At 41.3% G+C, this 22,856-nt stretch overlaps 1 protein-coding gene across 6 annotated transcripts in view; it reads left to right on the top strand.

The window, feature by feature from the left end:
• Window positions 1-964: 964 nt before the first annotated feature.
• The window catches only part of NCOA6 (nuclear receptor coactivator 6), a 115,329-nt gene continuing 93,437 nt past the window's right edge, over window positions 965-22,856 (top strand). For 5 of the 6 annotated variants that reach the window (XM_070420184.1, XM_070420181.1, XM_070420183.1 and 2 more), the window contains exon 1: window positions 965-1,151. The gene's annotated coding sequence lies outside the window, so the exon portion shown is untranslated. Of the gene's footprint in view, window positions 1,152-19,118; window positions 19,195-22,856 lie in introns of those variants that run through there. The other variant, XM_070420180.1, reaches the window with a different exon arrangement.

Below are 22,856 nucleotides of genomic sequence, written 5' to 3'. Positions count from 1 at the left end.
TTAGTCTGTAGTCCGACGCTCTATCCACTGAGCCAAACCAGCCATCAAATAGTTTTAAATAAGGGAGGGACAAAATCAGATTTCTGACTTAGAAACATTACTCTGACAGCAGAGTGGAGAGTACAGATACCAGGGAGGATGTAAAAAGGCCCTGGATGGCTTGGACACCAGTCCGAGCATACAGTGTGTGCTCAGTAACTGTGGAATGAAAGAACTCATGACTCCTTTTCTTAGATGAAACAAGTATGCCCCATGCTTTGCAATACGTTTACAACCCACTTGCTCATCTATCTCCAGTGATGTTTCTGTGGTAACATACCTTACACTATTTTACAGATGATGAAGCTGAGGTTCAGAGACAAAGAAAATCACACAGCTAAGAAGGGTAAAAGCCAGATATGAATCCAGGCATCAGATCTGATGACACATCAAATCCAGTGCTGGAGGGGCCCCCCTACATTTGAAGACAGAGAAAGGCACCTACTGAGCTTTCAGGGCTGATGGTGATGGGAAAAGGTGGAGGGACTTAGAGCCACATCATAATCAAGGCTAAAGATTATCTCTATCACCATTAACGTTATTAGCTACCACGTGTCAGGTGCTTTCCCGGCTGTCCCTCACTGCCTCTTTGCAAGCACTATGATCATCCCTGTATTTCACATAGGTAAACTGAGGCTTGAAGAACTGAGTTGCCCAATAATACTCAGCTGGAAACCTCCCATGGGGCTGTGCAGTGACTCTGAAATGGGGGCAGGGTCACTGGGGAGACTTCAGCGCCAGGAGACGGAGACCCACTGGGTCCCAGGACCAAGCTCTGCACCCCAGTGAATGGGTGCGCGCTCCGCCTCGCGCGCTCGGGGACGTTTGGTCACGTGGCCAGGCCCCACCCACCCCGGTCCGCCCCGCCCCGCCCGCACTCCCTCCCTCTCTCTCTCCCTCCCTCCCCCTCCCTCCCCGGCCCGGTCCGGCCCATCCCCCTCCCCGCCGGCTCCCTGAGGCCCTGCCGGGTCGGGCTGCTGGCAGCCGGGCGCCGACGGCCGGACAGACGGGCGCACGCGAGGACGGACGGACGAACTCACGGAGGGCCGCGGGCACGCACGGCCCGGGCCGGTGCTCCGAGGCCCGCCCGGGAGGGCTGGGGCCGCGCTCAGGTGAGGTGACGGCGACGCGGGCCCTGAAGGGGTGGGCCCGTGGGCAGTCCGCGGTCCCGGCTCGGCTGGCTCCGCTGGCAGGAGGCACCGCCCGGGCCCGGCGCGGGAAAATGGCGCCGGCCGGCCGCGGAGCACGGCCCCCGTGCGGGCCCGGCCCGGAGCCGCCCCGCCCGCCCGCCGTGCTCGTGTCCCCGTCGCCATGTTGGGGAGCGGGCCCCGGGCCTGCGGGCGGGGGCGCTGGCGGGAGCGGGAGCCCGGCCGGGCTCGGAGAGGGTGCCGGTCGCGAGGCTGGGGCGCCGGGCGAGTGCCGGGCGGGCCGGGGTCTGCACGGGCTGGCGCTGCAGCTCCGAGCCCCTGGCGGGAGCCGGACGTGAGGTCGTGGCCGTGGCCAGGGACACTGGGTCCACACGGAACCAGGGTCGGGGTCGGTGGAGCTGGGGAGGCAAGACCTGGAGTTGGGTTAGACCGTGGGCGGTGTGCAGGGCCCCCGGGCCGCTGGGACCCGCAGGGGCGTGGGTCCGAGCTCGGGCTGTCAGGACGGTGGCAGCTCTTGGCGCGGGGAGGCAGGAGCTGTTAGACATGGGGGCTCTCTGCCTCTCAGGTGGGGGCAGCCTCCTCGGAGTCGCGGCGCGGAATTGCAAAGGATAGATGTGCCCCCAGGATCCTCCACTCCTTTTTGGGGGAGCAGCCACCCCCCCAAAAAAAAGGGAAGGTTTTGGTAAGGAAGAGGAAAAAGAGGGACTGAGGTTTGGGTGCAGGAGCTGGCCAGCAAAAGGGGTGCAGAGAGTGGAACTGGTTGGCAAGAAGAGAGAGCCTCCCTCCATCAACTTGGGGAGTTCGTGTGTGTCTTTAAAGGGAGGGACCGGGCTGTTTGTGGGCGGTGACCCAACGTGTCTTCCCAGGAAGGGGACAGCCCACTGTTTTAAGAGCAGGGTCACCTGGGGAGGTCATCAGAAAGGCATGATCGGAGCCAGGAAGAATAGTGAATAGCGAATGTGTAAAAACTGCACATGCCTGAGAGACCCTGTAGCAATATCAGATGGTGTCGTCACTTTAGCTGAGACAGAGAAAGGTAAAGTTGACTTCTCCAGATCTTAAAAGTGCGTGTCCGAGGAGGTGCTGGCACTCAGGTCTGCCGCCTCGTTCAACATGCTGCCTTAGAGGAGTTTTTGCTAGCGGGAAAAAAATGTTAAGAAGTCGAGCATGGCAGCTTATGTCAAAGAACTGTTAATTTATTTTGTTTCTGTAAGGAGTTCTGTCAGTTCAAAGGCTAAGGGGAATACCAAAAAAGTATAGGTAACCAGCTATTTGATCATTTCCAGTCTACCTCCATTTGTGCAAAGAAGTTATCTTCAGGATCCTTTTGACTTCTCACTTTCTGGAGTGTTAAGAGAGGCTCCTTCCCTTCTAGGTGTTTAAGGCAAAGGGACATAAAAAGCCTTAGAAAAATGAGCAAACAGTGAACAATGGTAGAAACCCAGGATCTCTATCATGATAAAAATTTAATTAAAGAGAAGAGTTGAAAGTTCAAATGGGCTATGGGAGAGTTCTGAGGGAAACTATGCAAATCAGTCATGAGCCATAGTAGTTCTAGGGCTCCCATTTAATAAAAAAGGACTTTGAACAAAAAGGTTGTGAGGACATTCATAGCAATAAGATTTTCAATATATGTTCAATATGTGTATACCATATGTATATAAAGCAACATGATTCATTTGTTCTGGATCTTCGTAATGCACGAAGGCCTAACCTTGTTTGTGCCATGGGGCCCTCTAGCTTCTAATGAAGCTTATGGACCCCTCTCATAAAACAAAATACATTTGATGACAATTTGATGACAAAGAAAACCAGCTATATTGAAATACAGTTACCAAAATATACAACGTATGATGTAGTAATATAGGTTATACTTCTTTATCAGCACATTATAATATTTTATAATTTTAAAGATGTGATGAGCACAAATAATACTTTAAGATATCTGCAACAGCTGTAATATGATATAAAAATATCTGTGATTACTGTGGCAGAGTCACAGATCCTGCTAATACTAGAATGGTTTGTTGCCTGCATTCATATTTGAAGAAAATAACTCAGAGAGGTTAGTGAAAATAAAGAGATCATTTACTTTCTTATTTAAGTTCATGGACCCACCCCCTAAATTCTATCTGTGGACTCCTGTCTATGAACCCCAGGTTAAGAAACTCTACTCCTACCACGAAGCATTCAACATACATTTACTGGTGCTAGACATCAATTACATACCAAGCATTATGCTAGGCTTTGAGGAGTCAAAGGTCTTTAGAACAGGGTCTTTTCACTTTGGATATTCAGTTCCATGAGAGAAGTAGACATGTAAATAAAGATAGTTTAGGATGGTAAATGCCATTGGAGAGTTATCAGAGGTTGTAAGAGCATGTCTCTGCTCTAGGAATCAGGGAAGGTTTTGTGAAAGGATGACATTTGAGATGTGTTCTGAAAGGTAAAGGAGTTTGCCAGAGAGAAGTTGAAGAGAAGAGTATTCCAGGCAAAGTCATGCATATCATGCATTTTTAGGGAATGTAACTGAATGTGGCTGGAGGTGTGTGTGTGTGTGTATGAAAGAGAGAGGGAGAGGGATAAAGAGAGAAGGAGGGAGAGAGGGAAGGAGGGAGGGAGGGAGAGAGAGGAGACTGGGAAGGTTGATTGGATTTTAGTTGTGAAAGATCTTACATATGCGGAGTTTGGACTGAATCCTCTTTGAGAAGGGGACTGTATGATGAGATTTAACCTGATGAATGGATGTTCTTTAGAAGGAGGGTGGACTGGAAAGCAGGGAAGAAATAATGAGGGCTTGAATTAAGGCAGAGACTTTGAGCATTGAACAATGTTAGAATTTTTGGTGTTGATAATTGACATTGTGAATGATGAGAGAGAGAATTTTTTAGATTTTTAGCTTGGGATGGTGACTGTCAAAGATATTAAAAAGATGAAAAGAAAATGAGGTGAAAATTTTCACAGATAATAAGGGAGAAGATGTTTTTTGGTAAAGTAGTAGACTTTCGGAAACCATCACAAAGTTGTAGAGCAGGGGTCCTCAAACTATGGTCCGCGGGCCACATGCGGCCCGCCGGGTGTTTTTGCCGCCGCTGTGTGCATAGGAATTTGTTCATAGTTTTTTTTTAAACTATAGTCCGGCCCTCCAACGGTCTGAGGGACAGTGAACTGGCCCCCTGTTTAAAAAGTTTGAGGACCCCTGCTGTAGAATGTGTAGTTCTTGCTTCATGAAATTAGAGGGGTCAGCAAACAAAAGTCAGGGGAAATATAGAGTGTAGGAAAATAACAACGATCCATGTCAGGGGTACACAAGCTATGACCCATAGGTCAAATCTGGCCCACTACCTATTTATGTAAATTAAGTTTTATTGGAACACTGGCACACTTATTCATTAACATATTGTCTTTGGCTGCTTTCACACTACCAATGGCAGAGTTGAGTGGTTGTGACAGAGAATATATAGCTCACAGAGCTGAAAATATTTACTGTATGGACCTTAACAAAGACATTTGCCAGTCCCTGATCTGTGTGTGTGAATGTTGGGATATATGTGCCCCTAGGGTTCAGCTTCTGTTTTTCCATCCAGTTCCTATATAATGGAGATTAACTATCTTGGCTCTGTCCTTCTGGCTGGGTCCCCCATGCTCTGTGTACCTGCAGTACGACATAGATCCCTGAATATTATATATTGGTCAGTGATGCCAAGGTCTATTGTTCTCAGTTCTGCTGTGTGGTAACTGTGGTAATACCAGGTTTTTTTCCTTTTCCTTTTTGTATTAAATTTATTGGGGTAACATAGGTTTCAGGTGTGGGTATCTATGTTACAAGATCTGTATATATTACACTGTGTGCCCACCACCCAAAAGTCAAATCTCCCATCACCATATATCAGGACCCCCTTAACCCCCCACCCTAATGCCAGGTTTTTACAGCTTAGACTATGCTGGGACTTGTTTTGCCATTTTTTCTATTGTTTTTTTTTTCCCCAAAAAAAGATTTATTTATATTTTCTGATCATTAATCCTTTCCTGGTTATATGTATTACAGATGCTATTTCCCAGTTTGTTCTGATCTTTTAAATCTCTTTAAGTTGTCTTTTGTTAAAAAGAAGTTCTGAATTTCAGTAAGCTCAGATTTATCAATCTGTCCCTCTCCAGAGATTTTGAAGTTATTCTTTAGATTATCATCTTGAGTCTCTACTGATTTGTCTTTGATGTTTATATCTTTAATCCATCTGGAATCAACTCTCGTGTATGGTGTGAGGTAGGGTCCAGTTTCATTTTCTCTCCCTATGTACAATTAATTATCCCAGTACCATTTATTGAATGGCCTTTGTTTTCAAATTATGAGTTCTTTTGGTGGACTCTGAGGTCCTAATTCCAGCCTCTACTGCTTGCTAATTGTGTGACTTTGGTCAAGTTGCCTCAGTTTCCTCATCTTTAAAATAGGATAATAGTATTTATCTCATAGGATTGTTTGAGGATTAAATGAGTTAATTCAGGTAACATGTAGAACAGTGTGACACCTAGAAAATGTACAATAATGTTTCCTGTAATTTAGCAGTATTGTTCATATCTGATTCCCAGCAGTAAGCAAGCGGAGAGGCTCCATATGCTCAACACAACTGTAGGATTAGTTTGGTTTTCTGGTCAATACAGAATGGTTGAGAGTTAAAGTAAGTGTTATAGGAGATGTTCCCAAGTTGTCTGTTAGTTTTAACTGCTGCCTTAGACTGTCAGCTGAGATGGAAATCCTCCCACCCCAAAACTTATTTTTACAGAGAACTTCTGTAGCAGAGGATGCAAACAGGCAGCCTGTGGTTGGTTTTGACCGGCAGACATCTTTTGTTTGATTCAGACAATAATTTTTTAATATGTTTTTATTGATTTCAGAGAGAGGAAGGGAGAAGGAGAGAGGGATAGAAACAGCAATAATGAGAGAGAATCTTGATCAGCTGCCTCTTGTATGCACCCCACTGGGGACTGATCCAGCAACAGGCATGTGCCCTGACCAGAAATCAAACCATGACCTTCTGGTTCATGGGTCAACACTCAACCATTGAGCCTCACCAGCCAAGCTAATATTTTTAATGTCTTAAAAATTTATACAGATTTCAGAGTTTCTGACTTATCTTGAAAAATTATGAGATCTGTCAACACCAAACCCATAGTCTCTCATAGCAATACAATAAAAGCTGAAAGTTTTAGGTGGGATGTGTTTTCTGCATGGTCCTCACTATTCACGTGATTCGAACATTTACTTTTATCACCTTATAGGTATTTAATTTTCTGATTCTTACTGAGGTTTTAAATATTATCTCTCCTGCCCTGGCCAGGAGTTGTTCAGTGGCCAGGAGTTTGGTTCGGTGTACCAAATGGTCATGGGTTCAATTCCTGGTCACCCCGGCTGGCTCAGTTGGGGCACAGGCAGTAGGCTATAAATTGATGTGTCTCTCTCTCTCTCTCTCTCCCTCCCTCCCTCCTTCCCTCCCTCCTTCCCTCCTTCCCTCCTTCCCTCCCTCCCTCTCTCCTCTCTCCCTCCCTCCCACTCTCTAAAAATCAGTGGAAGAAATATCCTCGTGTGAGGATTAACAACAACAAAATCTCTCCCCTAAATCAATAAATGATATACTGGGATAGGGTCAAGATGGCCAGAAATTGACAGATGAGTTTGTGGGCTGGTAATAACTAAAAAGACTGATATATACTTGATCATAATGAGTAAGATGATAATTGATATTAAAAGATGAGATGAAATTTAGTTCAAATCATTGAATATCTAGGCATCTATGTGCTGGCTACATTAGAAATTACCACATTGACAGCATAAACTAATGAACAAAAATAGATACAGAGACAGAAGCATGAACAGACTGACAAACCTCAGAGGGTGGCGGGGAGGGTTAGAGATCAACCAAAGAACTTGTATGCATGCACATAACCAGTGGATACAGACAGTAAGGGGGTGAGGGCATGTGCTGGGGCGGGGCGGGGGGGGGGGAGTGGGTGGAGAGAGGTCAATGGGGAGAAAAGGAGACACATGTAATACTTTCAATAATAAAACATTAAAAACAAAGAAATTACCACATTGATGATAGAAAAGAAAAGTAGCTGGCCAGCTTTATGAAATACTCCAGAAGAGTTATGTTTTGTTTTGTTTTTACTTGTGATGTAGAGCTGTTTTGCAAGAGAGCAGTTGCATGAGAGAGAGGAAATACAGGAATTCATTCACTTGTCAAACATTTATTAAGCCCTATCATGTACATTTGGGTAGAATTCTATAGGATATGAAGATGAATCTAGCCAAGGTTTAAGTGTCATGTGGGTTACATGTAATGTGTGATGGACCTGAGATATTGGAGAATGGTGCCTGAATGGAGCAGCCAGGAATGGTTAAGATCATAATACTTGGAGATGAGGCAGTTTTTTGCAGGGTGAGTGAAAGCATGATTGTAGAGATATGGGTGTTTAGGAGATAGCAGAGCCCAGTTTGGCTGGAGAACAAGATTATAACAGGGCTGCTGATAGTTAAGGCTGGAAATGGAGATTGAACAAAACCAGCAGTAATAATAGTAGCTCACATTTTTTGCATGCATACTATTTGTCAGATAGTATGCCAAGCATTTTATAAGTTAGTACAGTAAACCCTCAATTTTGTGGACTTCGGATTTAATAGACAAAGTTTCCAGTCCGTATGTCATAAATAAAAATTAACACCTTGTTAATGTTTAAATGTTTTTAACTAAGATTTTCTTATAAATAAATTAAAAGGTTATTTTTTTGTTATTAATTCACTGTTATTTTTAACAAATTTTAGCAAATAGGCATATGTTGGAAAAAACACTGTAGTGATTTCACCAACATAATTACATAACTACAACTACAGTCTACATATTTAAATTGAAGAGTCACAGCCTAAACAACTATTAGCATGTGATCACACCGCCTCCATTACGATAATTGTTGTTGCCTGGTGTGACTTTGCAGCAGTTCCCACCTGCACTAAGCCACGCCCCAGCCATATGCACTTGTTTATTCTCTGTGACTGGGGAATGCATGCATGTACTAGACATATTCATAATGCATGCATTTACTATATATAAAATTACTGTAATACATATAGAAAACTTTTCTGTGAAATTAAACTTTTCATACTTCATTATAATTACACAAATGTGTCTACATAAATAAAAACAGGTAAACTAATTTGTCAATTTTTTTAACATATGCATTCGGGAAACCTTTATTATATAACAGAATTTTGGCTTTAATGGATACCCTCTTGCCCGAATTAGTTTTATATCGAGGTTTTCCTGTATTTCATTTAAACCTCACAACAACCCTGTGAGACAGGCACTGTTTTTAATTCTATTTTTTTACAGGTAAAGAGACTGAGGCATAGAGCTAACAATTGATGGACAGTCAAGGCAGTACAAAGCTTATACTCTTAGCCTTGACATACTATACAACTGAATCATGGAAGACTTTGAATCCTTTTTATTTCCAAGCTGGGAAATTTGGACTTGATTGACTAAAAAATGGGGAGTCAACAAAAGTTTTTAGCCGTATGATGACTAATTAAAACTGTACATTAGGAAAGTAAGCCTGGTCTTGAAGTGTAGATACAGAACTAGTTTGTTCTCTTGCTCCTCACTAGATAGGGTGCTCCTTGAGAGCTGGACCTGTGTCTGTTCCATCCTCCCTCCCTGTGGCCCCAATGTCTCCCTTGTGTGTTGTCTGGCACATTTATTTTTTTTAATTTTGATCTTTTTGTACCTCACCTTATGCTAAAAAGACAAGGTGGCTGCCCAGGAATTTAATAAACATTTGCTGAGTTAATAAACAAACAGAGGTATATATAAATCTATAATAACTAGAAGCCCGTTGCACGAAGATTCGAGCAATAGGCCTTCCTTCCCCTGGCTGCCGGCACTGGTTTTCCTCTGGCACCTGGGACCCAGGCCTTTGGTCTGGCCACAGCGGAGAAGCCAAGCCTCTTCAGTCTTCAGTCTTCAGTCTTTAGTCTTCACTCCAGCTGGAGCCTTCAGTCTTCGCTCCGCACCTGCGTATGCAAATTCACCACCATCTTTGTTGGGTTAATTTGCATAGTCGCTCTGATTGGCTGGTGGGCGTAGCGGAGTGACACCAATTTGCATGTTTCTCTTTTATCAGTGTAGATAAAAGTGTAATATGCTAATTAGACCAGACAGCCGAACAACCTTCTAGATGACCTTCCGGATGAAGCTGGGGCTGTGAGGGCCCAGGCAAGCCACTGTGGCTGTGAGGGCCGAGCCCCTTGCACGAATTTTATTCATCAGGCCTCTAATATATACATAAAGAGAATACTATGACTTTGTTGGAGGAAGTAATACAGCCCTAGGTGATAAGCTATATTTTATATATAAATCCTATAAAGCAAAAAAATAGAACCATATCTTCTTTAACTTGTGAAGAATTGTATATTCTATGTCAGTTAAACTATTAATGATCAATTAATATTGACTATGTCAGTTAAAAAGCTGTACTCATAGAAACAAAGAGTAGAATGGTGGTTGCTAGGGACTGACAGGTGGGGGAAGTTGAGAGATGTTGATCAAAGGGTATAAACTTCCAGTTATAAGATGAAAATGTTCTGGTAATTTAATGTTCAACATGGTGACTAGAGCTAACAATACTGTATTATATACTTAAAAGTTGCTAAGAGAGATCTTAAATGTTCTCAACACAAAAAAAAGGTAATTATGTGAGGTGATGCATGTGTTAACTAGCCTTCTATAATAATAAAAGCCTAAGCGACCATCGCAACCGAACGGACGACTGAACAGGCTGTGTGGGGCAACTAGGCCGGCAGGGGGGTTAGTGAGGGACGACCAAACGACTGAGCAGCAGGCTGCGTGGGGTGACCAGGCTGGCAGCGGGGCTAGTGAGGGGTGACCAAATGACGAAACAGCAGGCTGCGTGGGGCAACCAGGCCCACAGGGGGGGCATTTGGGGGCGACCAGGCTGGCAGGAGGGGGCAGTGAGGGGCGACCAAATAACTGAGCAGCAGGCTGCATGGGGCGACCAGGCTGCAGGGGGGTTAGTGAGGGGCAACCAAACAACTGAGCAGCAGGCTGCATGGGGTGACCAGGCTGGCAGGGGGGTTAGTGAGGGGTTACCAAATGACTGAGCAGCAGGCTGAGTGGGGCAACCAGGCCGGCAGGGGGGTAGTTGGGAGCAACCAGGCCAGCAGAGGGAGGCAGTGAGGGGCAACCAGGCTGGCGGGGGGGGGGGGGGCAGTTAGGGGCGACCAGGCTGGCGGGGGAGGGCAGTTGGGGGTGACCAGGCCAGCAGGGGGGGGGCAGTTAGGGGAGATCAGGCAGGCAGGCAGGTGAGCAGTTAGGAGCCCAGTGGCCCTGGATTGTGAGAGGGATGTCCGACTGCCAGTTTAGGCCTGATCCTGCAGGATCGGGCCTAAACTGGCAGTCGGACATCCCCTGAAGGGTCCCGCATTGGAGAGGGTGCAGGCTGGACTGAGGGACCCCCCCCCCCCCCGCACGTATTTTGTGCACCAAGCCTCTAGTATTGTTATAAACTTTTTTTTATAAGAAAGCTAAGATTTTATTATTTTTTAAAAATATATTTTATTGATTTTTTACAGAGAGAAAGGGAGAGGGATAGAGAGTCAGAAACATTGATGAGAGAGAAACATCATTCAGCTGCCTCCTGCACACCCCCTACTGGGGATGTGCCCACAACCAAGGTACATGCCCTTGACCAGAATCGAACCTGGGACCCTTCAGTCTGCAGACGGACGCTCTATCCACTGAGCCAAACCGGTTAGGATGGTTATCAACTTTTCAGTGTATACATGTGTTCATCTTGTCATACACCTTAAACTTATACAACTTATGTTCATTATGCCTCAATAGAGCTGGGGAAAAAACAATGTCAGTTAATAATGTTAATGATCACCAAATTCAGACAGTATTTATACTTCAAATAGGTATTTAGGTTTGTATTTGGAATTAAGCAGTTGCAAATCCTCCCCCCCACACCCCCTGCACACACACACAAGGAGGCAACAGAAGTTCCCATTAACCAGCTCCTTTACTGATATTGTACCATTGAATATAGAACTAATATTAGTTCCATAGTATCGTTTATGTACATTTTCTAGAGATCAGACAGCAGCTGTCTCTCACAGGAAAAATAGTTCCAAGTTTGTGAATCAAATTCCTGTTTTGGATTTTACTGAGGGATATTATTCGTTACGTTAAGTCCCTTGCCATAATTTTAAATGTTATATGGAAGTAAGATTGTCTCTTTTATAAAATATAGACTTTAAAAAAATTCAAACACTTGGAGAAATTCAAAGACACTGTTGTTAACTACCAAATACCAGTAAAAGTGAAAAGATAGGTAAACCAGCATCTGACTAGACTTAATAGAGACAGCTTAATATACCCTAAATAATGGATTTGTTAAACATTCTTTCTCATTGTGGATATTAACAGCAGTTTGTGCATACACATGCATGTACATATCAATATGAAATATATTGATATAACTAATATAAGTAAAGTTGAATCTAGGAATGCTTCCTAAAGAAAATGAGCCTTTAACTGAGTTATTTTAGGTTGCATTTAACTCTTCAGTGTATGAGGAGATGACTCATTCAAAAGCATTGAGATTAGAATAAGTGTGGAGAAAAATGTGATTAGTGTAGTCAGTATATGTCGACTGCTTACCAGCATTGAGAGTTGTATACAGTTGATGAGTAACTAGTTTCTGCCTTCTAGTAAACTCATTCATCTGGGGAAGTGATGTGAACATAAATTAAAAATCAGGAGAAAGCTTGACTCAAATGATATAGTAAGTGCTGTGGGAATTCAGAAGAGGGAGGGAGGGAGGGAAGGAGAGAGAGAGAGAGAGAGAGAGAAAGAGAGAGAGAGAGAAAGGGAGAGAGAAAGAGAGAGAAAGAAAATTTCAATTTGTAGGATCAGGAAAGGCTTCATGGAACAGGTGGTGTATTACTTTCCCAAGTGTAGTTACAAGGTGGGTAACTTAAAATAATTTATTCTCTGACAGTTCTCTTTGTGTTTTTTTTTAAACAACATATTCTTTTTTAAAATGGATTTTTAGAGAAAGAAACATTGATTTGTTCCACTTATTTATGTATTCATTGGTTGATTCCTGTATGTGCCCTGACTGGGAATCAAACCCACAACCTTGGCATGTCAGGATGATGCTCTGACTAACTGAGCTATTTGGCCAGGGCCTATTCTCTGATAGTTCTTGAAGCTAGAACCTGAATTCAGGGTGTCAGCAAGGCCATGTTCCCTCTGAGACTGAGTAGCATCCATTCTTCCTTGCCTCTTCCTAGCTTCTATCAGTTCTTGGTGTCTCTTGGTTTATAGCTGCATCACTTCACTCTCTGATTCTGTTGTCACATGCCATTCTCCCTATAGGTCTCCAAATTTTTCTCTTCTTATAGAGAGACACCAGTCATAATTGGATTAAGGACCTACTCTACTCCAATATGACCTCTTCTTAATTACACCTACAGTGATCCTATTTCCAAGTCAGTCACATTCTGTGGTACTGGGGCTTAGGACTTATGTTAAAATATCTTTTTGGGGAACAAAATTCAACTAATAGGTGACATGATAAAGAGGTATTAAATTAAAACTTACTAAATAAAAGGAAGGGTAAGATTGCAATAAGTTGGGTTAAAGAGAGAAGAATCAAAGGGAATGATGGACATAGGAAAGTATAAGGAATATTTAGGAAATGAAATAGTGAGAAGTATGGTTAGCTGGTGTGTTGAAGAGCTGTGGGGAGATAAAGTCAGAGTAGTTTCTCCAATTGTCTCCAAAATGTTCAAAGTGGAATTAAATTAAGCACTGTGCACCCTGGCTGGTTGCTCAGTGGTTAGAGCATTGGCCCTCAAAACCAAAGGGTCACCGGTTTGATTCCCAGTCAAGGGCATGTACCTGGGTTGCAGGTACGATCCCCAGCTATGTGGAAGGCAACCGATCGTTGTGTCTCTCTCACAAACCAATCATGTTTCTCTCTCTCAACAAAAAATAAAACTAGGTACTATGCATTTCATTTGCATGTTAATATTTTTGTAGTTTTTTTTTTTTAAACCTGTAACAATTCCCATTTGTCTGCTTCCTCACCTTTTTCCCCATGGCATTGATTTGTTGAGACCAGAGCAGTTTTCTTGTTGAATGTGCCATATTCTGGATTTATCTGTTTCCTTTATGGCATTTAACTTGCTCCTTTATTCCTTGTATTTCCCTAAACTGAAAGGTTTAAGGACATGATTTGATTTTAAGGAATTGCTTAGATATAAAAACTTGATTATATTCTAGCTAAACATTTCGGCAAAAATAATTAATATTCTTCATATTGCACAATATCACCAGGTACATAAATAACAGGGTTCAAGTTGTGACTGCCAGATCTGTCCGTTGTGAAGTTGTATTTACTTTTATTGTGACTAGCATATATGTTTGTTTTGTTTCTTTAAATCCTTACCTGAGGATATTTTTCCATTGACTTTGAGAGAGAGTGGAAGGGAGGGAGGGAGGGAGGGAGAGAGGGAGAGAGAGAGAAACATTGATGTGAGAGAGACGTGGATTGGTTGCCTCCCGCATGCCCCCCGACCGGGATTGAGTTGCAACCGAGGTACTTGGCCTTGACTAGAATCAAACCCGAGACCCTTCAGTCCATGGGCTGACGCTCTATCCACTGAGCCAAACTGGCGAGGACCAAATATGTTTTTTATTTATCAATGATGAGCATTTTTTCAATCTTGTTTTATCTAATTTTCATATTATTTGACCATTTGTTCGGTGTTGATTTGGTGTTTTCCTTTTGTTTGTTTGTTTATTTACTTATTGTTATTTTCCTTTTAAGTTTGTAGTATGCATTTACAAATTTTATTCAGTATAACAAAAAATAATGCATTGTTATAAAAGACAAATTTCAAGTTTCAAAATATAGCTAAAATGAAATATAACCCCCAAAAAAGAGAGGTACAGGTTGTAAATATATAATAGGGCATTTCTTTGACAGGATCTTGTGATGAATCATGTTTGCTTTAAAAAAAAAAAATTCTAAGTAGACAAACCTAAAAAACAAATCTCTTGATACCCTAGCTGGTTTGGCTCAGTGGATAGAGCATCGGTCTGTGGACTGAAGGGTCCCAGGTTCGGCTCCAGTCAAGGGCACAATGAGGGGTGTGCAGGAGGCAGCTGATCAATGATTCTCTCTCATCACTGATGTTTCTATTTCTCTCTCCCTCTCCCTTCCTCTTTGAAATAAAAAACAAAACAAAACACCACAAAGCTCTTGAATCAAAAACTTCTTTTGCTCTGACTGGGTGGTTCAGTTAGTTGGAGTGTTGTCCTGTGCACCAAAAGGTTTGATTTCCAGTCAGGTGGGTATAGGACGTAACCGATCGATATTTCTCTGTCATGTTTTTTTCTCCCTTCCTCTTTCTCTCTAAAAATCAATAGAAGCATATCCTTGGGTGAGGATTAAATAAAGCACACAAACTTCTCTTATTTTTATTTTGAAATGGAAGTAAGTCTTAAATCATAAAAGCTGTTTTACATACCCACACACAAAGCACCCAGAATTTAATTTTATTCCTTGTCCTCTGAGTGTTTCATTTGGCTGTTTTTTATATACATCAATTCTTTTTTAAATTTTTATTTTATGTATTGATTTTAAGGGAGAGATCAAGAGATCAATTTGTGCACTTATTTGTTCCACTTATACATTCATTGGTTGAGTCTTGCATGGGCCCTGATCTGGGATCGAATTCTTGGCATATTGGGATGATGCTCCAGCCAATTGAGCTACCTTGCCAGAGCCTATACACCAATTCTTTATCACTTTTAACTATTTTTCAGTCATTCCTATTATAGATTTTTTCTTACTTCATTTCTTTTTTTGTTATGTTATACTCAAATAGGATTTTCCTTTCAAACCACAAAAGTTGTATAGGTGAATTGAAACAAGCAGAACATCATTTGAGGTACATGAAGAAAAAGTCAAACGTCTCCAGTTCCTCTCCTCTAAGCTACTCAAGTGAAATAGCCTAGTGTTTCTTCAATAATTTTCTCTATGTTCGTAGAAACACATATATATACCTACAGATTCATCTTCTCTTATTTTATAAGATAATCATGCTACCGTATACATTATTCTACAACTTCTATTTTTTTACTTTTTAGGATGTCACATATTTTCTTTTTTATCATGAAATAGATACCTAATTCCTTGTTCTAACTGCATAATATTCCATTTATGTAGGTTATATCAGTGAGCCACACCTGTGAGGGCTACTTTTCTAGTTCTTTCAAAATGAAGTATTTCACTTGTAAAGAAGTGTCACATAGGAAGTTTCCCTACTACTAAGAAGCTTTGAATAAATTGTTGACTCAAGCCTTAATTTTTCATCCATTCCATAAGGGTATTGGACCATATTATTGCCAAGGTCTCTCTGGTTTTTACTCTGCTCAGATTCTTGTCAAGTTATTTTTAGGGAATTTTTATTAGGTCCTAGATTGTAGGATTTGGTCAACTTTTCAATGTCATTTGCATATTTAGAGTATGGATTAAAAGACTGATACTCCAAATGTGTAATTTTTTTTTTGTAGCTTTAACATGGTGCTATTCATAATTAGAACATGATGTATGAAGTAGCCTTTCCCTAAATTTTACTTTAACCACCTACTATGGTATCTAACAAGACAGGAAAAATCTCATTGAGCCTCTGATTTATTCTTTTGGTTTACAGTGTGCATGATTAAATTATTAGCTATATCTGTGTTAGGATGAATGCTAGTTTTAGGAACAAAATTTTATATTTCAGCCCAGCAGGTGTGGCTCAGTGGTTGAGCATCGACCCATGAACCATTCCCGGTCAGGGCACATGCCTGGGTTGCAGGCTTGGTCCCTAGTAGGGGCGTGCAAGAGGCAGCCAATCAATGCGTCTCTCTCATCTGTGTTTCTGTCTCTATCCCTCTCTCTTCCTCTTGCTCTAAAATCAATAAAAACATAAAAAAATAAAATTTTATGCTTCACTAATTTATCTTTTGTTTCTTATACTAAAATGTCAGGATTGAAGTTTTAAGAGTTAATGTTAATATTCCCTAATCTCTTAAATTGTCTGTTATTCCTACAAAGAGCAAACCAGTGTTGTTACAGTATTGAAATGCAATGTCCTTGACAGGCATTTTGTTGATCCTTTCAGGGAACTAAATTTTTATAATTTGTCTAAAAGTTTGCATAAATTTTCCCTTGCAGCCCTGGACTTGGAAACAGGAAGCATGTATAATTTTATATTCATAAAAACCTCACAAGAGGGTGTAGGGAGGATGGGATAGGATTTTACTTTAGTTGTGCTATGGCAGATTGTCTTGGACAGTTCATAGTTGGCTGTTTATTTAGACACTTTTTAAATGCCTTATAAATTATCCTGAAACATTTAAGGCAATCTCTATATATAAAAGGCTAAGCAACCATATGACCGGCCAGTAGGTATGACACACACTGACCACCAGGGGGCAGACGCTCAACACAGGAGCTGCCGAGCTGCTGTGACTTGGCAGCGGTGGTTCTCGGGTGACATTAGCACCCTGGAACCAGAGAGGAGGGAGCCCGATTCTGGGGTGCCTCACCCGAGACCCACCCTCTTGCAATCCAGGACCCCTCAGGGGTGTTAAACAGCCAGTTTCAGCCCAATCCCCTCAGACCAGGCTGAGGGACCCTACCTGCTGGAGGGACCCCGCTCACTCTGCAGACAACCTTCAAGCCCCAGCGCCATCCCAGGTGCAGCCAGCCGGGAAGGGGATGCGGGAGTTGGCTCCAGTGGGTGTCCGGCCCATCTCACCCAGTCCCACCTGCTGGCCACCTTCTAATTAATTTCCTTTCAATGTGCACAAATCCGTGCACTGGGGCACTGATGTGGTTATAAAAGGCCAACTTAATTTCTTAAGTACTATAAGTATAATATCCAGATTTAGGTTTATAAGGCAGATAATGTCGGAATTCTAGGATTCTTATTTTACAAAACTACTTAAAACATTTGAATAGAGATATTCATTTGTTAAAGTGAATGCATATAGAATAATAATTAACATTCTTAATAAATAGTCCTTGAATTTTCATAAAGCTAGAAGGAACCTGAGATTCTGTTTAGTTTGAGCTTAGTAATTCATCCTCTCATTTTATAATTTAGGAATCTTAGGCCCAGAGAAATTGTGTCCTGACCAAAATCATGCAACAACTTTATGGGAAGATCATGTCTAGAACTCATGGTACATCCTGCCATGCTCAGCCTAGCTCTTTTTCTATTCTGTTACCTGTGTTTTATTTATTTTTATTTTTAAAATATATTTTTATTGATTTCCAAGAGGGAGGGAAAGGGGGAGAGAGATAGAAACAAACATCAATTATGGGAGAGAATCGCTGATTGCCTGCCTCTTGCATGCCCCCTACTGGGAATTGAGCCTGCAACCTGGGCATGTGCCCTTGATCAGAATCAAACCTGGGGCCCTTAAGTCTACAGGCAGATGCTCTATCCACTGAGCCAAACCAAATATGACTTCATATTTTTCCACTTATGTCAATTTGTGTTTTATTATCATAAATAATTTCAGTCTATCTCAAGACATACCCAGTTGATTTTATAACTAATAATTTGACATTTGTATGAAAACCTTTTAAAAAATGTTTTTATTGGTTTTAAAAAGAGAGAGGAAGGGAGAGAGAGAGAGAAACATCAATGTGAGAGCAAACCATCAAAATTGGCTGTCTCCTGCAGGCCGCCTACCAGGATCGAGCCTGCAACCAGCCATGTGCCCTGACTGGGGAATCAATGGCAACTTTTTGGTGCACGGACAATGCCCAACCAACTGAGCCACATCAGCCAGGCCTGAAAACATTTTTATTTATTTTTAATCCTCACCTCTGGATATTTTTTTTCCATTGATCTTTTGAGAAAGAGTGGGATGGGGAAAAGAGAGAGAGAGAAACGTTCGTGTGAGAGAGAGACATAGACTGGCTGGCTGCCTCCCACACGCACCCCGACGTCAAACCCAAAACCCACAACCGAGGTGCATGACCTTGACCAGGAATCAAACCCACAACCCTTCGGTCCACGGACCCATCCTCCAACCACTGAAACAAACTGGCCAGGGCTGAGAACATTTTAAAAAGTGGATATCGAGGTTAGGAAATCTTTGCTTGGGCATTTGGCTTTATTTAATTTTCTTAATATGAATGGTGCAGCAGTTGTGAACCCAGGACATCTGTGTTTTCCATTTATTTGTGTGCTTGTTTGTTTTTTACAGTTGTCATTTGTAATAAAGCTTTTTCAGAGTTTAGGTAAATGTTAAATTAAAAAGTATAATCAGCATATTTACAGTTTTACAACAGAAAGAGCAGGAAAGCGACAAGAAAGACTAAGTCTGTAGCTATTTACATATATGCCATAAGGCAAATCATGTAACCTCTGTGGGACTCTGTTTCTGCTCCCTACTTAATTAGAATCCTTCAGGGGTTCTCCCCAGGACAAATGTATTGGTTTTTAAATATTTGTTAATTGAAATGTGACATACACAATGTGAAGTGCACAAATCATAAGGATGTTGAATTATAAAATGCACCCTATTGTAATCACTACTGATGTATTTTGAAAAGTATCCCTGGGTGATTATGATAAGCTTTCATTGTTAAAACCCTGGACTTGAGACTATAGGTAATCACATGCCTTTTACAACTCTTTCTAGAGTGAAATTAGCAGAAACAGTGGTAGAGAGAATGAATTTGGGCAATCATGAAAATTTTACTTTGAAGAGGTTTATGGGGCTTATATAGTCTTCTTCTGATGTCTCTCTTCCTGTTTGCCCTTTTTTCCTTTCTGTCTAGGTCCTGGATAGAATGGAGAGGGGTCCTACTGAACCTCTAACTATCTTTTCTGAGAGTGGTCAGAGTTCTTACACAGGTCTGTTGATTCTATGAAGTTTGATTTATAAAAGACTTGATTTCTACTTAAACAAAGGATTAAATTAGAAATAGACTTTTTAAAAAGAAGGCATTTTGATCTCAATGTCTGTAGAATATTTTACTTTGGCAAGCTGCATTTGGCCTATGGGTTGGACCCAAAGTGACTGAGTTAAAATCTGCATAATAGAAAAGCAGTTGAGTCATGTCTTTTTCTGTTCTGTTGGAAATATGCAATATGGAAGACTTCTTTATTGGCTACATGGAAAGTACCAAGAAAAGATGAAAAGTTGAATATCTTAGTTGTCCATGATTCTGGAGGGGATTGAAGGCATGGATAAATCCAAGAAGGAAAATATTTATTTGGTCCTCTTTCTGATGTTCTCAGAATTGATAACATTGGGAAAAAATCAAAGCTATCTTGCAAGTCTCTGATTCAGAGAAGAGCAAGTGTATATAGTCGGGTTTTGTTTTGTTTTGTTTTTCACTCATCTACTTCTCTTATCACCATGAATGAACTTTATCATTAATCAGACATGAAAACTCTAGCTCAGTGATTTCCCAAATTTGTCTTCTCATTCCAGTCACTGATGGAGCTTTGCAAATTACTTATGCCTTTGTCTCCCTTCCTCCCCACACCCAACCCCTTTGGGATTTTTAAAAGATGCTTAGGTGATTCTAGAGTGCAGACAGGTTTGGGACTTCTGCTCTAGCTGGTTAAAGCAAATCTGGCCACTATTTTTTTAAAATATATTTTGTATTGATTTCAGAAAGGAAGGGAGAGGGAGAGAGAGATAGAAACATCAATGAGAGAATGATTGATCGGCTGCCTCCTGCATGTCCCACACAGGGGATCAAGCCGGAAACCCCCTGCATGTGCCCTGACCGGGAATCAAACTGACCTCCTGGTTTATAGGTTGACGCTCAACCCTTTAGCCATGCTGGCTGGGCAAGAATTCTGGGCTTGAAACCTAAGTTTTTACTAGAATGTAAGCTTCATAAAAGCAAGTACCATGTCTTTATTTTCTTCACCATTATATCTTGAGCTTTTAGAACAATACCTGGTATTTGAATGTATGTGTGTGTGTGTATATATATATATATATATATATATATATCCATCCCACATTCAAAGGCTGTTAAATCGCGTTGTTTACCTGTATCTTCAGAAAAAAATCACTTCTACTGTCGTGGTAAACAACCTGCTTCCCTATTTATAATGGTCTGGCCCTCTAGCAACTTCAGCATGAAATTGGCCCTTTAGCAACTTCAGTGCGAAATTATAGCTAATTTGCCTCCAAACGTCATGTGGTCATAATAATCTGGCACTCAGTGTATATTGTATGCTTAATTAATTTGTTGAATGAGTGAAGGAACCTATCAGTCTCCAGTGAGCTGAAAGTATGCTTTACCTAATGTTTGAGTGGTCTGAGATATACATAGAGTGGGGTGATGTTGGTTCTGTCACTTATTAGCTGTATGACCTTAAGCAAGTTTGTCCTCTGTGCCTCAGCTTCCTCATTTGTAAAATGGGGGTTACAGGATCTATTCCATGGGGTTGTAAATGGGGGTTACAGCATCTATTCCATGGGGAATAATTGACTTAATAATGCAAAGCACTCAGAGCAGTGCCTGGCACATAATAATGTTCTGTAAGTTTTAACTACTGTAGAATTCAAGAAGCCCTGGTTCCTCAGCAGTTTGGGTAATTTATCTGTAGAATACTGTTTGAGGGATAAGGTGGAATAATGAAATCAGCTGCATTAAATGTAGTTAAAGAAATCTTGACAAAGAGGTGATTTTTTTTTGTCAACTTAATGAGGCATAATTTACATACAATAAACTGCATGCATGGTGGTGTTTTTTTTCTCATAAATTTAGTACTTTTATTTTAAAGTTTAAAAGTTACACAAATAATAGATACTTATACATAGGAAAATGTTTTAAACAGCTGCATTGCTATTGGAGTGACTCTTACAGAGTTAGAATTATGTCTAGTTTTGGTTTCTGTATTTTAACCCTGGAGTCAAAGAAATCATTTAATCACATATCACAAATAAATAAATAATGCTGCAATGAACATAGGGGTGCATATATTCTTTTGTGATGAGTTTTAATAATGTATTTATTAGTTTATAGTATTTCTTCTGAAACAATCATCACATCAAGTACAGAAAATTTTCAATTCCCTGAAAAGTTTCTATACTCTTGATTTTCAATCTGTCCCTCCCAGCGCCCCCATTTTTTAGAATTTTGTATAAATGCATTCATACATTATATTTTCTTTTGTGCTAGCTTTCACTCAGATAATGATTTTTATTTTATTTTATTTTATTTTATTTTTTTTTATATATTTTATTGATTTTCTACAGAGAAGAAGGGAGAGGGATAGCGAGCTAGAAACATCGATGAGAGAGAAACATCGATCAGCTGGCTCCCGCACGCCCCCCAGTGGGGATGTGCCGCAGGCCGATGCTCTATCCACTGAGCAAAACCGGTTCGGCCAGATAATGATTTTTATATTTATCCATGTTGTTGCATGTATCAGTAGTAGTTCATTCCTTTTTTAATGCTAAGTATTTCTTTGTTGTATGGCTATAACATGTTTGTTTATCCATTCACCTGTGTTACTGTTTTTTAAATATGTTTTTATTGATTTCAGAGAGGAAGGGAGAGGGAGAGAGAGATAGAAACATCAATGATGAGAATCATTGATCTGCTGCCTTCTGCACGCCCCCTGCTGGCGATCAAGCCTGCAACCCAGGTATGTGCCCTGACTGGAAATCAAACTGTGACCTCCTGGTCAACACTCAACCACTGAGACACACCCGCTGGTCTGTTTCTGGTTTTGATGATTGTGAATAAAGCTACTGTAAGCATTTTTGTACAAATCTTTGTGTAAACATGTTTTCATTTACAGTGGGGCCTTGACTTATGAGTGTCCCGACTAACGAGTTTTTTGAGATACCAGCTGTCTCTCCTCCGATTTTTTGCATTGAGTTGACAGAGTAATTTGAGTTAACGAGCTCGGTCTCGGAACGAATTAAACTCGGAAGTCAAGGCCCCACTGTATTTTGGATAAATCTCTAGCAGTGGGATTGCTGGGTTGTATGGTATAGTATCTAACTTTTTAAGAAATTGCCGAACAGTGTTAAAGGAGGTGAATATTCAGCAGGATTTCCAGTCAGGGTGCAGTTACTTTTTAAAATTTATTTATTTATTTAAAAATATATTTTATTAATTTTTTACAGAGAGGAAGGGAGAGGGATAGAGAGTTAGAAACATCGATGAGAAAGAAACATCGATCAGCCGCCTCCTGCACACTCCCCACTGGGGATGTGCCCGCAACCAAGGTACATGCCCTTGACCGGAATCGAACCTGGGACCCTTGAGTCCGCAGGCGGACGCTCTATCCACTGAGCCAAACCGGCCAGGGATAAATTTATTATTGCATAAAAAAATTACCACAAATTTAGCTTCTTAATAAAACACATTTATTGTGGCACATTTTCATGGGTTAGGAATCTGGGCACAGCTTAGGTGGGTCTTCTGTTTTAGGGTCTTTACAGGCAACAGATAAGGTGTCAGGTTTCAAGTCTTGTCTCAATGCTTGATTAAAGAAGGAACTGCTTGCAAGCTCACTTGGTTTGTTTTGGCAGAATT

Source organism: Myotis yumanensis, unplaced genomic scaffold (genome assembly GCF_028538775.1).
Source record: "Myotis yumanensis isolate MYYU_CA2020_CCGP unplaced genomic scaffold, mMyoYum1.0.hap1 SCAF_7, whole genome shotgun sequence".
Taxonomy (NCBI): Eukaryota; Metazoa; Chordata; class Mammalia; order Chiroptera; family Vespertilionidae; genus Myotis; species Myotis yumanensis.
This window is presented reverse-complemented; position numbering and strand designations above follow the sequence as displayed.